Source organism: Melopsittacus undulatus, chromosome 1 (genome assembly GCF_012275295.1).
Source record: "Melopsittacus undulatus isolate bMelUnd1 chromosome 1, bMelUnd1.mat.Z, whole genome shotgun sequence".
In the NCBI taxonomy this organism is placed as follows: domain Eukaryota; kingdom Metazoa; phylum Chordata; class Aves; order Psittaciformes; family Psittaculidae; genus Melopsittacus; species Melopsittacus undulatus.
In genome coordinates, this window is record NC_047527.1 from 112303886 (window position 1) to 112322146 (window position 18261).

The window sequence follows — 18261 nt, forward strand, 5'->3', positions numbered from 1 at the left end:
TACCACACGCCTTGTCTATTTTCATAGAATTATGGAATTATTTAGGTTGGAAAAGACCTTTAAGATCACTGAGTCCAACCATTAACTGAGCACTGCCAAGTCCACCATGAAGCCATGTCCCTATTTTCTGTCATTATAAAAAAACATTAATGCCAATTTGATTAGACTTTTGTAATTCATCTACTGCTTTTCCAAATGAACATCTTTGTGGCTGTTGAAAGAAAACTTCTCTAGAAAGAAGGACAGCATGAAAGAAAGTACAAAGATAATTGATTTTCTTCACCAAATCTCACTTGTGTCTTCTACGCCATGATGTGTACACAGAAACAAGAGTTAGGCTGATGCTGTGTTGCAAACTGTGCCTTCCCAGTTGATCAATACAGTCTCATTGTTTCCCTCATCTGTCTGTAGCCATCTGCTGTCTTTTGTCTTATACTTTTGAGCTCTTCAGGGCAGGAATTATCTTTTTGCCCTATATTTCTGTACAGTATATCATCATATTCATAGCCCAGGATTAAGGCTGCTAGACAGTGTGATAATACAAACAAATTATAGTAATGACAAAATTTGCTCCAAGTTCTTTGCAGGTATTTTTTTGAAATCTAATATGGAGAGATATGAGGTGATTCAGAAAAAAAAAAAAAAAAAAACAACAACAAAAAAAAAGCCACCACCAATTTCACTGTTTTTTCAGCGCCTCAGAAAAAGGGTTTAGAATAGTAGTGGATAGGAATATTAATGCAAGTCTTTTAATACAGTGCTGGATCAGGCTCAGCACGTCTGACAGCCCATTGTAACTCCTCCTACAGGCACTAAAAGGACTCTCACGGGGAATGAATCAGGCCCTAAGAAGCCCATGAGGCTGTGTGCAGGTGGAGCTGTACTATTGCTGGGTGAGATTGGGGGCTCAGACAGAGGGCCATATACTGGTGTTTTTATGATCATCTCTAATTTAAATACGCCATCTTTTCCTACTTATTTTCATTTTAATATGAATGGCGAGAAAGTTAAAGGGCTACAACACTATACAGGGTCATAATAACAGAAAATCTAAGGTTATTTCTACAGAAACCATATCAGGCAGATCCCTGTGAACCAAAAATGCAAAAATACAAGTATTACAAAAGGTATATTTATGTGCAGGAGGCCTAAATTCCAGTTACCACTGAGCTTCCTCATTGCAGTGTCCTCTCTGCGCCTACACACTCCCTTACAAGTCTGTAGGATGGGGGGGTGGGGGGTGGTGGTGATGGTGGTGGTTAATTTTATCTCGTACTGAGCACGGGCAGCGTTAGAATTTGCCCGTCTTTTCCCAGCACAGCTCCAGCAGGGACTACCTGACTCAGCTCACAAACTACAGCCACAGCATCGAATTTCCCAACCCACTTAATTTGAAAGCCTGCCAAGATAGGTGAAAGACCTTATAAATATGTAAAGCAGGAAGTTCAAATTACAGAGTGATGTAAATTCACAGTGATTGATGCCCTTTTAAAAACAATAAAAATCCTCGAGAAAAGACAAGGTTGGTGAACGTGCCCCTCTCCCCGTGCTGTCTGGTGGAGTTTGGAAGATGCGTTGTACTTTTCGTGCGGATTTTATTTTGGATTTCTACCACTTCCTGGAGGCCAGGGGGAGGCACAGTGGGAGGAACCAAAAAACTCGGTGCCACAGCCATTTTGTTTGTGGGCAGCATGGTAGAATTCTGTCAGTCAGTATAAGGAGGGGTTTTTAAAACAGTATTTATGGAAAAACTATTCCTGCCGTAGCGGATGTATCTGTTGAATTTAGTGTTAATTTAGTTCTTTCATAAGGTAGGTATTTATATTTGTAAGTAAATAGGGTATTTGTTGGGATTCAAGCCTACCCACTTTCCAGGAATCGTGGATTTTGTTTCAGGCATGACTGGCTTTTTCAGATGCTGCGAGGTTGCCGAACTACGGCAGGGCCGGGGCGCTCCCACGCCACGGGGAAAGGCCGAGGGATGCCCTGACCGGCAGAAACTTGCTGCGGGGTTGGGAGGGGGACTGGGGCGGGGGAAGGGACGGAGGGAGAGAAGGAGGGACAGAGGGAAAACGACAAAGTCTCGGAATTGTTTTCTTTGGCTGGCTTTCTGTATGAATTCTCCGGAGGCGGCTGCTCGCACCGGAGGGAGGGATGAGGCAGAGGGACTGCGTGGAGCGAGCCGTAGTTTTGCAGTGTCACCGAAAACCAGCGCTAGACTTTGGTCCTGTGCGTTTCAAAGGCGGTGTAAAATGGCATACTGCATTTTTCCAGGCGGCGGTAGCGGCTGGGAGGGGGGAGGCAGCGCAGGAGGTGGGGAAGGGGGGAGTGGGGCGGGGGCAACGGGGCCGCTGCCCGCCGAGCCCATCGAGCCGCCGCCGGGCCCCGCAAAGTTGTGACCCCGGCGGCCCCGGGCTCCAACCCTGGTATCGCTCGCAGAGCCGCGGGGAAGGCGCCTCCTTCCCCACCCGGCGATTCGGGCGGGCGGGGGGCGGGGAGAGAAATAGAAAAGGGGAGGTGGGGGTGAAGAAAAGTCTCACTTTTCGCATTTGCGAAATATTTTAAGGATGTTCGGGGAGCCCTTTGCAGCATGGAGGTGGCTGGTGGCAGGAGAGCTCGTATGTGGTCCATATTGTTACAGCCGTTTTGCCAGGACTGCCCTTTCCGAAGGTAAGTTTGTGGTTTTAAGCGAAAATACTCGTTTCTGCGTTTTTGTGGTTTTGTTTGGTTTTGGGTTTTTGGGGTTTTTTGGGGGGTTGTTTTTTTTTTTTTTTGTGTTGTGGTGGGTTTGGTTGTGGGGATGAACAAAACGCAGCCCGGTATTTTTCTTAGCTTTGAGCCCGTGTGTTTCCCACCCAACGGTGTCTCCTTAATACCCACAATTACCGAAGTCAGTTTTGTTTCCTCTTTAAAATTTTATACACGCGAAGCTTAACAGCAATTTAAGTGCCATTTCAGAGTGTAAGAACTCGGATATTTTCCAGATGGACTTGTTTTTTTTTTTTTTTTTCGGTTCTAGCTTTTTGTTTGAGGGGTTCCTCTTCTGACTAATAAGCGGATCCAGGACCAAATATGTGACTGTCTGAATAAATATAATGTGCCTCTAATATGTAAAGAATCGTTTTATGTTGATGTTGTAGTCTGGTTGTGGCTAAAAGAGTTTACAATGCCATTTGTGATGGCTCTTGATGGATTACTTTAGTCTAAAGTACGGGGGGGAAAACTGCCTGCCCTTGGTATGGTGAAGGTGGAGATTGACAGAACGGGGTTTATATTAAGTTATGATTCTTGTTAAACAGTGACCTTCTTATTTACAAATTAGCGCTCTTGTGGCAATTAGCTTAAAGCATTAGTTATATAAAGGTTTTTATTTCGCCTCACTTCATTTAGATGTCTTGGGAGGGGAGTGTTGGGGGGGAGGGAATGAATGGTTCATTTGTTTGTTCTCTTTCCTGCAGGAAGGCACATTTGGGAGACATTTTGCAATTTTTGGCATTTTTCTTGGTATTTTTTTCCATTTTTTTCAGGCGGTGGGAGATCTTTTTTTGTTTTGCATCGGGCTGCGCTGGTGGCGCTGTGGCGCCCGCGCCAGCCTCTGGCCCTGGCTCGGGAAAGGGGGAGCTGGGGAGGGGGGAAGGTGGGGCTCAGTTTGATCTATTGTATCTTTTCCTTTTATCTGGATCAAAAGTAAGCACAAATTAGTTGGAAAGACGATTAAAATGTATCTGTGAAATAACTGCAGTGTTGCGTGAACTATGGGCCGGAACAGGCATGACCTCACCCTCTCGCTGATTAGTGTAATGAAGCGGATTGCTAATTTATCCACCCCCTACCCCCCAGTCCTGTACCTAGAGACCAGTTTTCTTCCGTAATGAGATTTTTCGGCGCCACCCCCAAACTGATTTTTTACAGTGGCTGCAAGATGAAAGGTTTTAAAATGATTTTTGCATACAATATGGAAGGCTTTGGTACTCATTTCTTGTGCAACTAGTCCATTGTCTGCTGTTTGGGAATTTAAGGGTTATATTCACCCCTGGCTGTTACACCTTCAGATCCCTCTTGCTTGTGTGGTTGCACATACAGACTTCTTGTTCAGTTTGGATTGTGTGTGAAGGTGGGGTTGTAAAGAAGAGAAAACCTAACGTAATCCTTTGGATTGTAACAGGATTCACCTGAGGTGGGTGGGCTTTTTCTTTCCTGTTGCTAAGTGGAGCATGCATTTTGCATATATTTATAAATAGACACGTATTAATGTGTGCTGTTTTCTTTTGTTACAACCTACAGATCACCTCTGTTCTGAGTGCAATGTTTTAGAAGGCTTTCTGCTAACATCCATATTGGGCGTTTAAGAAAACAGGAGTGATAAATCTTCTAAGAAGATGGGTGGGAAGACATAGCTCTGATCATAGGCTTGCCTATATTAGAAAACTCAACAGGTTCAGGAATACATTTAACATTAGATTTCATATATTTTTAAGGAATCAATGTTTCTATTATCTTTGAGTGATATGAAGCTGACAATTTTGAGACCTTTGCATCAATTTTGTGTTTCAATGTCATTATTTTCAAACAACAAATTTAACAAACACTAGACAGTTTGAGACAGTCTCTAAACGTCTCATGAGCTTTTAAATCTTCAAAAATGCATTTAGATTTTGTTTTTAAAAGAAGCTTTCTCATCAGATTATTTAGTTTTATGGAAACCAATTCACAACTTCAAGTAGATCTCTGCAATGGTAGTGTTGTTTTTTTTTTTTTTCTTAGAAAGGTAAAATTTACTTCTATATATATCATGTAACCTTCTTCCAGTAAGAAACATTTATATTCAGGAGAGCAGTCAGCTTTTATCATCTCTCCTCTGTCAGACAAGATCTGCTTCTGTGAAGTTTTGGATGGAGGAGTCCTATTGGCCTAGGACAGTGCAGTATGACCATCACATCTTCAGTGTCCTAGTACAGCTCTTAGGTCTTGAGGACAAGTATCAAGATATGGACCTTCTTAGAAAGTGTGGATTTTGGACATCTTCCATCTCCAAGATCTGATCACTAGGTCACAAACATTTTGGGTTATGACAATGGAAGTAGGGTCAATTGCTGTTGAATTTATTACAATGATAATAAATCTTAGAGAATTGCTGGATTATTTAAATCAAAGTAATTCTGATGCAATTTCCATTTTCTCCTTTACATTGTATAGCCCAATATTAGGTTTGCTCATCCACAGGCAGAAGTACTGAGCAAATGATAAATACTGAAGGTAATTCCATGCCTCTGCTCCTCTTGTCATCCTGGACTATGAAAGTGATAATTTCTAGTGAAGCAGCCCGTGCACACAGGCCGTGGATGAACTGATTGCTGGTGATCTTGCTACTCAGAGTCAGCTTGTACCTCAGTGCAGTCAGCAAGAACATGAATACTTAATAGAAGCTTGCTTCACACTTGCTCTTCTTTTCCCCATTCTGTTGGGGCTACTTTTTAACATTAGTTAAGGTTTTTCAGCTTTGATGCTGCATTTGATGAAAGTATGTGTTCTCACTCCTACCCAGAAGTCATAAGGTGAGGGAAGTGCTGATGATTTGCAATTCAGTGGTTTCCTCACTTCTTTCCTCCTTCCTTTTTGAGCTATTGTTGAGCAAGAAATAGTTCCCAGCAGATGTGTGGCTTATAAGAAGCAATAATTTATTAGAGTTAGCACCCTCGCAAAGCTAAATAGCAACTAATTTACCTCCTGCACCTTCTGCAGAAATGCCTGGAAGAGTCATTACTAGGGGTAGCTCTGCCTTGATTGTGTTTTCTCCACCCTGCTCCTTGTGAAATACCTGTCCTGTGGAATAACAGGACCTAAAACAGAAGAGATTTTTCTTCTTTTTTTTTTTCTTTTTCCTTTATGGGTTTCTTAATTTTGTCTCCTGTATATCCCTTGCTTTCTAAGATGGCAAAGGTAATAATATTTTTCTCCTAATACAGTTTCCCTTTTACCTAGAAACTATGTGGGCTCCATACTCCTTTCATAGATATTTGTCTCTACTGGCTTAAAACTATTTAAAGTATAGCATCCTACTGTAAACCAAATAATCTTTCCCAAGATCTTAACTTATCCTGAGTGACAAAAGGTTCTGTGTGCCTTCATGACATTCCTCTTACCAGTATTACTAGTATTGTGTATTCAAGTAACAGGCACAGGGTAAAGATGCTTTTCTGTCTAAAATTCTTGTGGAAGTGCAGATGTGTAGATCCCAGCCAGACTTAACTGGCTTCCAAAGTGAGACAATACTAAGGTGAAGACAGTTGCCCAGATGTGTGCTAGTGGTATAAAAGAACATCACTGGGGACTCAGTTGAAATAAAAGCTATAACTCCTACTTCATTCATGCATGTGTCACTGTGTTCTCTATTTTCTTATGGTGATAACATACTTTGGTGGCTGGGACTCCCAGCTGTTCTCTTTTGAGGATCCTGAACTATTCATTGCTTCCTTGATTCAACACTCAGCAAGATTTCAGAGGGGAAAGGTATTGTTATGTTCTAAACCTTGTGACATATAGTCTTATTTCTCACCTTTGTTATTCCATGACTTTGCTGCCTGTAGTACTCCACATCATACATGTCAGTATCAAGTTATAGCAATGAATAATTTTTTGAAAACCTGCTTCAAGAGTCACTCATTTCCCAGCTGTGAACAAAGGATGATCTATTTCTTGCTTGTTTCAGACTCGCATCTTCTAGAAAACTACGTCAGTCCACACCGCTTCCAGACAGGCACTTGCATGGCTTTCCAGTGTTAAGAAATAATCTGCTCCAATCTTATATGCCAGAGGAAACCAGCCATAGGTTAGGGGTCTTTCACCTTTTAGCATTCTTCATGTATTTCCTCTTTCATCAAACAGCACAAGAAGTTAATTTATGTTTTAGTAAAGTCCAATCCTTGAAACAATTCTAGATTTTTAAAGGCTTCAGTAAATGAGGTGGAGAAAATAGCAGTGCTTTGAAATGTAATTTTTCTGGCTTGCTATTTTGAGAAACAGAATATGCCTTGGACACATACAGCCACATACCAGTGGCTTCAGCTCCCACGGACTTCGTTAGAGTCTTAATGAAGTAATGTTTCTACTATATCATGTTACCTACCACTGGGCTGTCCTTTGGCCTCAGCTGCAAGGCAATACCAATACTACAAATTTCCTTAATAGGTAGCTTTGTTCATAAATTCCCTACTGATAATACTAGAGCCTAAAATTGGTGATCAGCATCTGACCCTTAAAGCAGGTGTTGCAACGCTTAAGAAGTAAGTACATTTGCTAAGAATTATTCTTTCTGCTTATCTCCCTGTATAAACAACAGGAAGATGGGAATTGTCAAATAACCTGTGAGTACTAGTCTTCACTAGTTGTGCAAGGAGTTGAGATGTTGTTGTGGAGGTCTCGGATAGTAACTGTATTGTATGCTTAAAGGCATACAATACCATACAATAGAAAACAATTGTTGTGGATGACAGTGTTGAACACCAGTAAAAACAGCACGAGCTCTAAATGCTAGCCCTTCTGCTGTCTGTGGGAATTCAAACCTGGAGCAAATCGGTTCAGATGGTGGGATGCTGACTCCCCACCTTCCATTGTTGAAGACAATCTGGATCACTTGCTAGAGAAAGGGAAAAGGAGTTAGATCTTACAATGGGAAAACTGGGATCCTCAGAGGAAGAGGGGAAAAAGGTGGGCTGGATCTTGTCCCTGCTCCCAGTGTTGCTTCATGGATTTTACTCAGTAATGTTTAAACATAAAATGTAGGAAGCCTCAGAAACGGTGAGCAGAACCAAGGACTCGTTCCTCCCAGAGCAGTCATCTTTTTGTCAGGTTCCATTTTGGTTTTCCTCTGGAACCTGTGCTTACAAATACATGGTCAGATACCTAGGTAACGAGCCTGTAAGGTGGTGTTAACTCATGCTTCAATGGATTGTCAGCTGTATTTCCAGGTAAATTGGAATCATTGTATCATAAGCACTTAATGTAGACCTTACTTCACCTGACTTTATATGGGTATTGTTAAATCTGTAATCCTAGTCATTAAAAAGAAACAGGTCAAATAGATACAAACCTCCAAATTTTGTATTTATGCTTCAATATGAACCATATTTGAAACTTACATTGAGTACCCTGATCAGATCTGCTCCTGCCTAGTATGACCAGCTCAGATGTGAATGCCCTCACCCAGATAAATCCTACACCCCAGTGTCTGATTATATTGACTTGTACATGGTTTAGGTTATGAAAAGTTAGTTCCTAACCCCCTCTCCCATCCAGAGCTATAAGAAACTTGCTAAATAAAAGCAAGACCTCCCTGGCCTCACAGGTGTTTACATCTTTAATATTCATTAACACAAATAAGAGAGAGTTTTCCATGTTTGTTTAAACAGGCTAAAAACCCAGTCTATTTGGATCTGGCCTTTCAGCATTACAGGCATCCCTTAGGTCCTGTATCTGTTTACTAGGAAACTTGGTGCTGTCATAATCTGATGCCTAAAAAGATAATTTCTTTAAAGGGTCCTTTTACCTAACGGTTTTTCAAATGTAATGCCAGGTATAGACAGCTCAAGTTACCTGGATGAACACGTTCAGAGAACTTTGTTCTTAAGAAAACCTAATATTTAAATTAAAATTTAATTTTATAAGGCAGAGCAGCTATATTATTTCTGATAGTCTTAAAGGTAACCACACAAGACAGGATACCTTGATGCCTTTAGACAATGTGATTGTTTATTCACAGTTCAAAAAAGTGCCACAATCAGCATCACTTAAGGAAAAGCCATGCAGTGTAACAAAGGGGGGAAACCCCTAACATCTGGTGACTCCACATACACACATTCTGTTTGGCCCATATCCACTTATAATCAGGGAACAAATTAAGATTCCGTAAGGAAGTATTTTGATTTCTTTTTTTATTTTCACCTCTGAGTCAATTTCCAAACTAAAAATTGGGTATTACAGGAATATGTGGGACCTGGACGCTTCAGTCAAACAGACTTTCAGATTACCTGCTTTAGTGAGAGAAACTATTTTCCTTCCCTGCTCATCTTCTATGTTCTCCCCAATTTATTTATTATTTTTTCAATTAGGTCATGTCCTTTTGAGCTAACACCCTTCTTGAGGTCCTTATAAATCAGATCAAGTTCAGCAGACTTGGCACTGTGATGAGCACCTTATTTTGTGCATATGCCCCTGTGCTGATGACAGTGGTCTGGCTTCCCTTTGACAGATCAACAGAATGTCAAACAACTGTAAACCTAACACATTATTTAATAAGAGAATGAGACTAGAGTATCTATATTGAAGAGGGGTGAGGGCATGAAAGCCTTAACTGTACTCTAAATCATTTGAGAAAACTACTTCTCACTTAGTTGTGTTTCTCAGTTTGTCCTCACATCAAACTTGGGAAGAAAATGACAATGATATAGCACCAGCTTGGGCTTTCCGAGCCCACCAACACTAGCAATATGGAGGAAAAAATCTGATATGATTTCTCTGTCTTTCTTCTCAAGGCAACTTTGTATTTCCATCTAAAACAAACCACTTCCCCTCTCAACATCTGCCCAACTCCCACAAGTTTTTTTGCATTCTCTGAATGTTGAAAAACTTCTGAAAATGTATTTTCTTTGGGGTAAGCCTATCAGTTTTCCATTTTAATGCCTCTGCTATGATTTTATATATATATATATATATATCAAACCACTCCTACCAAATGAGTTTTGTGTTCAGATCTGGCCTCCTGTGCTGGATATACTTATTCAACATTAGTTCATTAGCTTTTTTTCACTACTACAGTGCTATTGAGTTTTCTGAAGTGTCTAGATACCTGTTCAGTTAGAAATATGAGCATGATTAATTTGTGTCCCAGAAGACAATATCTTTATAACATTCACTCATGTTTAATTTAGAAGTATAAATTAAACTAGAATGTGTAAAGAAACCCATATCTAGGGTTGAAAGAATTTGTGTTCTTGCAAATTAATAACATCAGACTTTTGAAATTCAAAAGCTGAGTTATATTTGGTTTTTACCTTTCTGTGAAGAAATGCATTTATCTTAAGTAAAGATGGCATGGCTTGTATTAGGTAATTAATAACACAATCCTATTAATTTGCCCTGGAATTCATGAGAGTTTTGTCATAGTTTGTGTAGCTAGTAGCTCCCACTAAGCACCTCCACTCCAATCTAAACAAATGCATTAGGAAATTTCTCTTCATTCCAGGGTGCATGTATACTTCCCTGCACCAAAAGACTTCTGATGCCTTCTATTTCCTATCTAGGTATAAATCATTGTTTTCCTGAAATGTCTGAGGCAAGCAGATATACTCCTTTCATTCTGATTAATGAACTGCAATGTTAAGTATTTGACAGTATGTAGTTGATATCGGACTATTAACTCCATATTATTTAATGTAATTCTGAAGTTCTGCAAGTATTTGATCATACTATCCAGAAGCTATGAAGCACATGAAACAGTTTTCATAGATTGACTTGTAAGACAGAAATCCTGTCTTGGGAGTGAGTGTAAGGTATTTAAGTAAATGATTTGATTTAAAAACAGAATTTAAAATGGTAAAGCGTATGTGTTTACCTGGATTGAATTTGCTATATATTTGTGCATACGTAGAACCATGCAATTTTGGGGTTGTAGAAGTTGTAGAAGTGCACTTTAGAAAAGGAATTAATGTAGCTTGTCCTCAAATATACTCTTTTATCCTGGGTTAGTGTTTGAACACTGTGGAAGCTTAAGTTATATTATTGATGTGGGTGTGTTGGTTTGTTTTTAACTTAATGGTCAGTTGAAGAATTCAGGACACTGCATCGCTGTGTCAGACCTAGGTACAACCTTAATTCATAATTTCTCTACTTCTAGTTTATGTTTTAGTCTTTCAATTTATCCTGTACAGAATGTTAAAGTCATCTATACTTAGCTCTGATTAACAAATTAGCATTTGTGTTGGCAAGAGAAGGTTGGGCTTTTTCATTTTGTTGGGGGGGTTATGTTTGGTGGGTTTGTTGTTTATTTCTTTGGCTTTTTTTTCTGTTGGTTGTTTTTGCCCAATCCTTTGCATTTCCAGCAAGAAGATAAAATTTTTGCCCTTCTGCTGTTTTTTCTACTGGAAATACATAATCATATGATTAACTTCACTTAAAGGTTCAGCAATTATTTATGTGTTACGAACCAATGGTTGCAGAAGTTCAGGCCTAAGTAAGAGGTGATTAGCTTGTCTGCACAGCTAAGATTTTATTTACTATAATGTTTTAGATTAATTAGCATAAAATAATTAAAAAAGTGTTATTCTAATATTAATTTGTATTTTAGAATACAAAATGTTTTGGATAAAAGTGGGGGTTCTTATTTTCATTTTGGGGGAATTTATTTCTCTGTTTTTTTTGCTTATATTTTTTCTTTTCAAGGAACAAAAAACAATATGCAAAAAAAAAAAAAACCCAAAACAACAAAATAGAGCATAAAGGCAGACATTTATTTATTTATTTATTTATTTATTTATTTTAACTTTGCAAAAAGGCTGTAATATAAAACGTTGTCTTTTTTACTGCTTAATCCTAAGAAATTATTTCAGGAATTGAGACAATGAGTAAAGCAAGAATTCAAGGTGTGTTTAGCTTAATATTTTGGGGGAATACATATTATGGAATTAAAGAGTAAAGGAGAAACTCATAAATCACTTATCACTTAACCCTTACGGTTCTTGTGACTATCAAAACTTAAACAGGAAAAGCTATTTTTCGATACAGAAGAGTCTTAACATAACCTTTGATTTGTTTTGACTGCTGTATCTAACAGAATAACTGCTTCCACTATTATGTGTTTTCCCTATACATGTAAAAACTTAAGTCACCTGAGTAAGTCATATAAAGGAACACAGTTCCTTTCTGACTGTTCTAAAGAACTCTCACAACCCATGTGTGCTTTCAGATACATTTTAGGCAAGAGAATGGGAAAATGGGCTCTATCTGCATAAGTGATACTGGGACAAATGTTGAGTCTGTACAATAATAATCCTGAGTCATTAATTCCTCTTGTAGTCTTTCTGTTCCTTCTGTCAAAGAACTGCATCTGCTATCTTTAAGAGCTCAGCTATAGTTGCAGATGTAGAAATGTAGTAATAGCTTTTGCTGCTCCTCCATTAGCTTTGTTTCTTCTTAGTAAGGGAATAGCTGGCTAGCGACTTTTCCTCTTCCTGTGGCTGTAGTGGCATAATACTTTTCAAGTTCAACTTAAGTTCAGCTTAAGTCCTCCTGAGTATCCTGGACTTCAGGGTGATTTTGAAAAGTAGTTTTAATTTTGTATGGCAGACAGCATATTCCCCAAATAAGATTACACCATTAAATTTGCATCTAACTTCTTTCACTCATGGAAAAATGTTGCCCTGTTCCCAGGGAAGTGATGGAATCACTATCCCTCAAAATGTTCAGAAACTGTGCAGATGAGGTTCTTAGTGACATGGTTAATGTCACTAAGTTAGTGGTATCACTAAGTTAATTAATGTCACATGGTTAGTGGTGGTCTTGGCAGTGCTGGGATAAAGCTTGGACTTGATGATCTTATGGGTCTTTTCCAACCTAACTGATTCGGATTCCATATGTACTTGAAACTGTAAAACTCCACCCATACACAGTGAAATGTCATCAGCATGAAAGAAAAAAAGAAACCGTCCATTTATAGACTAGTACAGACACTGGTCTTGTAGGAAAAGGTTTTCAAATACAGCATATGTCAGTGTATTACTGTTTTGAGTGCATGTTAAATTGCACGTATAGTTTTATCATTTTCAAATCATTTATGCACATGGTTTTTCATTCCAGACTTGTATTCTGTAGCCTTCATAAACTGGATCATGTTAAGGAAGAGGGCAGTGGCAGCAAACTGCAGCTAGTGGGGGAATATAACTTTTAATATGGATCTTTTCAAGTGGCTTCTCTTCTAACTTATGTAGTTGGGGGATTTTTTGAGAAGTTGTTAAAGTATCTTTAATATGATCCCAAGTGGGATCATATTCCCACTTAGTACTCAGTTCAGCTTCATAAGCAAAGGTGCTGATGCAGATGAAGGGGCAGTGCAGTTACAGAGGAGAATTAATGGTAGAGCCAGAAGCAGGACAGCAGTATCTTAAACCAGTATCATTAACACAGCAACACACTACAAAGTGATTATCTCACTTGGACAGCCTGAGAAGTGACAGAACTATTGTTCACTTCAGCCTATGTTGTTAGTGTTACTTGATGCACAACAATGTTGTCTTGCCATCTCCTTCCTGCATGTGGTTTTAAAATGTGAAACCACCCATTCATTACATGGTAATAACTTATCCAGGTTAAGTATGGCAACAAAGTATTAAAACTTAAGATTTTGTTACAGGAAAGCCAACTTCTGTTTCTGCTCTGCTCTAAATGTTCTGTGGACACAGCTAATCTTGTAATGTTGCTTTACTAGTCATTCCTAGTAAAACGCTGTTCATGAGACTAGCAATCATTGGTTTTATGGTGGAAAAATCATGTTTAATATTTCCAAGCTTCTCATACTACCAGGCAGTTATGTCTCAAACTTTAAAATTTTTGTAAGCAGCTTTGGAATCTAAAAGGTAATGTCTACTTACATTCCATTGAATGGCAACAGAAACATGAGATTAAATGCAATATTATCCCACCTCATCTCTATTTGATATTCTGCAGTGTAAATTGGAAGTGTTTACAAGAAGTAAAAGGTAACTAAAAACCTTAGCCATGCAGCACATGTACTTACCTGTTTGCTAAAGAAACAAAAATTCAGATATAATATGTAGACATAAAGACAACTTTCCCCTCATTGAGACAAGGATTGAGGAAAAGACTTACTTGGTCACTACTTTAAATTATGATTTTAAAAGAACTCCAAACAAGCTTTGTACCTACTGCATCTCAACCATGAACACCGAAAATAACTGAATATTTCATACCATTCTTTGAGATGCCAAAGCTATAAAACACTAAACTAATTTTGTTTTGTTTTGTTTTTTTTAAAAAAAAGGCAAAAGCTGAAGGTATCACAAAGACGTTCTACACCTGTTTTGTAGTATGGTGTCTGGTGTCTGATCTCCCAGTATAGCTGACAGTTCCATTATCTCTTTAAAAACAGACAACTGACACCAGCAAATAAGATTAAATTCTTTTAACTGATGGTTGAAATCTTCATGCTGTTAAGATGATTTCTATGGTTGAATCTTCATGCTGTTAAGATGATTTCTATATGCATCCACTTACAACTGTAATGTGGCATTTTATAAAATAATGAAGAACCTCTAGTGTCATATTTGCCTACATTTATCTCATTTTAATCCATATTCCACGTAGCTCACGGAGATGATTTAAAAGAATATAGCTACCTGTAATGTTATAAAACATAAAAGAAGATAGCTGAGGAGCAAATTTGAACAGAAGCATCACTAGCAAACGTAAAACAGGAATAAACATACACAATTCATACTAGCTCACTACTGAGCATAAGAGCCACATGCATCTTTCCAAATAGAATTGTGGAATGGTTTGGGCTGGAAGGTATCTTCGAGTTCCAGTTCAAAGATGACTGAGTTCCAACCCCTCTGCCACAGGCAGGGACACCTTTCACTAGGCCAGGTTGCTCAAAGCGCTGTCCAACCTGGCCTTGAACACTGCCAGGGATGAGGCAGCCACAGCTTCTATGGGCAACCTGTGCCAGTGTCTCACCGTCCTCACAGGGAAATTCTTGCTAATATCCACCCCCTTCCAGTTTAAAGCCATTACCCCTACATGCTTTACCTACATGCCCTTGTAAAAAGGGAAAAAATGCCCCTAAGAGTCCTTGGGAAAAGAAACCCAAGTATGGTAAGTTCATAATATGTAATTTCTTAATGCTTGATTATTGAAAGGGGGTGGGGGTAGGAAGACCAGTGATACTTTTTTAGTTCAAAGTAGTCAGCATTTATGGAGATAAAAGGCAAAAAAAACCAAGGTGAAGAAAATTGCTGTATAACTTAATGATGAGTTAGTGAGCTCTACAGTAGTACAAGCAGGGTGTAAAGGAGTCCAGAGCGATAAAAAAGAAAAAGTTCAAATATTTATGGATATGCAAGTTATTATATAGTTTAGTGTACTCAAGCATATTCCTTAGTTTATGTAAATACTGTATTATCTTCTATAAGAGGTATTTTTAAATTGGTTGGCAAATGAGAAACATGTTTTACCTTCAATACATTCTACTTCTAATTGTTGTCTCCTGCAGGTTTAGGTAGGTACAAGAAGAGTATTAAAGAAAATGAACGTACATAAGGAGTCAAATACACTTGATTTCTAATCCCAGTTTGACTGTGGATGTCAGTGTATCATTATTTTGGGAGGCAGGGGAAAGAAGGAAGTTAGTTAAAAACAAACCAAACCACCCCCACACCTCTTCCAATGAGGCTGAAGAGTGGAATGAATGACATCAGCTGTTCACTGTTAATACTATGTATTGCTGTGGATGTTCATTTTTTCAAATCAACAGTCTTTCCTTAGAAAGAGAACAACAGAAAACTCATGTATGCAATATCAGGCTATGTTGTACTTTATTTCAACCAATAAAACCTCCATCTCCTAGAATTTTATATCTTTAAAAGATGCATTCTTCCAGAAAGTGCCAAAACTGGCAGTTTAACCTATATGCCCTTTATGCATACATATTTTGTGATTAAGATTGCTATTAGAATGGGAGACTATTAAATCCATGTTCAGAAGACTACAAGTCTTGCCTAAAGAAACTACCAAAAGTCTGTCTTTAACTCTGAGAGGTTTTAAGCCACAAAATTATATAAATACTAAAACGTGTAAAAACTTGTCAAATGGTACATACAGCTTGCAAACCAAAGCAGCAAGTTAATTCTTGGGGTTTCAAAAACCTGAGTTAGATATCACACGAGACCCCTTTCTGGATCTGTATGGATAAAGTTGTTGGATCTCCACCTTTAATGCTCGGTCTGAATACAGTACTTTTGAAAGTATATGGAAATGGTTATATCTACCATCTACATAGCTGATGTTCATTTTGGTAAAGCTTGTTCTTTTAATTAAACACTTTAAGATCATAAAAAAGTGGAGCATTAAAGAAATGCCTCCAGTGTTAAAGATCTAATTTCAATGGTTTTTACAAAAAAAAAACCCTAGCAGTTTAAAATGTCATATTCATTATATTTCAGCTACCTTACAGTTCATTAAATTTCAGTTTTTAAAATGGACACCTAGCACTTTGGTACAACAAATGAGTTTACACTTATTGATGCTTTACTGAAAGCTGGCAAAGAATATTTTGGTCATTATGCAAAACATAGCAGTATCAAATTAATTGCTGTCATAGTGCAGCACCGGTGTCCACAAATGCAAGGTGAGCATTTTTATAAATGCTACAAAATGGCAAAACTGAAAATAGAGCTGCATATCCTAAGTGAAAGTGAAATAGAAACATTAGTCTGTTTATGTTCTATCCTTTTTCCTGTTACCACCTTTACAGAACAAAAGTTGGGGCTAATGTCACATTGTTTTCAGATATCACACTTCATCTTACTAGCAAATTAATTTAGGTAATTCTGAGGATGAATCAGCTTCTGCTACAAAATAGTTAAATGCAATCTATTTCATTGACAAAGCATTAAAAGCTATTTTGTCCAACAGTTTCAGGCCAAAACTGTTTCATAATGCACACTGTCCTGTTCACATCCAAATGTTATTGCCCATTCTCCTTGCTCTGCACTTTTATCAAGCCCGTGATAGGGTTAGAAAGGCAAAGGTCAATTAAGGATAAGTTTAAATTTTAATATCCTTTCTTAATACTTCAGGTTATTTTCTATACTTTGCTTTTCATTCTGTGAAATTTCATCACTGGAAGTGGAGAATGGTATTTAATGGCCTTATTTTTTGCTTAGCTGCCAGGTATTTCATGTTCATGTTTTAGGTCAAAGCCAATCTATGATAGCATTTTTTGCTATCACCTTATCTGTCTACTAAGTGGATAAACGAAATCGTCCAGTATTTGTGGAAAACTCTGTAGATGCTTTATGTGCAATGTATTTTAGGATTACTGTTTCTAGCTAGTGTGTGCTTTAAGCTTAAAATTAGTGTAAAAAGCATTTTTTTACATTTAGTTCTGATGTAACTACAGAAATACAAATGCATACAATGATACTAAGCTCATGCTACTTTCCTTTAGAGAGGAAAATATGAACAAAGCCCAACCCCAAACTAACAAAACACCAGGGAAAGGTTTCATTCCCCCTAGCAGCTGTCTTCCACTGCATTACCCATGTGCAATACAGAAAAAGGGAAAGGTTTCATTCCCCCTAGCAGCTGTCTTCCACCGCACTACCCATGTGCAATACGGACAGAACTTTCTTTCCTAGAGAGGTTATGAAGCTGAATGACTTGCCGGTGAAACAGTTTGGGAGACCTATGGGGAAGTCAGACATGCAAATAGTTGGCTTGTTATAGAAACTGCTATAACTGCATGTAGCAGTTATAGAATAGCTACATGCTATTCTATGTAGAGTATTAATATATTCTATATTCTATATTCTATGTTCTAATAGAAACTGCTGTTAACTGCATTTAGCAATATTTTGTCCAGTGGCTCAGTGTTGTTTAAAGTCAAGGATGGTGGTATTATTATTAAAGAGGTGATTAAAATTGGCTTTTGCTCCTATAATATTTGAGATACCAGATTTTAAAAATTACTAAGCAATTTCTAAAATTACTAAGTAAACCAACGCTTTTCTGATGGTTTTGTTTCATGTTCTATTTCTAAAAGTTCTATTTCTGAGGAGTAATATGTTCTAGAGAACAAGTTTTGTTTACTGACTTATGTAACAGCACAAAATTACAGTATTTTGCTTTGCAAGTGGAGGGATACTTAAATTCCAACAAAACAGTTGTCACACTTTTTAATAAAAATAAATGTAATTTCAAGGTGGATTTATTTAGGATTTAACCACAGAATTAGAATTACATTCTGACTTATTGCAAGAACACAACACATATAAAAACATTAAGCATTCTGCTCCAGTGATGGCCTGGGAGAAAGAAACGGGTTTTGACATCTTTATGGATGTGCTGGGCTGACCTGGGTTGGCATGTAGACATTACTGAGAGAAGTGAGACCCTGAATTTCCCATCCATCGCTTATAGTAGATCACTGTGTCAATTTAATCAAATCATTTGAGTTATAAACGAACTTACCTT

General features: G+C 38.1%; 1 protein-coding gene across 2 annotated transcripts in view; it reads left to right on the top strand.

Annotated features, from left to right (window-relative positions):
* The first annotated feature begins 1659 nt into the window (after positions 1-1659).
* The window catches only part of EPC1 (enhancer of polycomb homolog 1), a 67903-nt gene continuing 51301 nt past the window's right edge, over positions 1660-18261 (top strand). The window contains exons 1-2 of one of the 2 annotated variants that reach the window (XM_034063556.1): positions 1660-1811; positions 2567-2670. The gene's annotated coding sequence lies outside the window, so the exon portion shown is untranslated. Of the gene's footprint in view, positions 1812-2072; positions 2230-2566; positions 2671-18261 lie in introns of those variants that run through there. The other variant, XM_034063599.1, reaches the window with a different exon arrangement.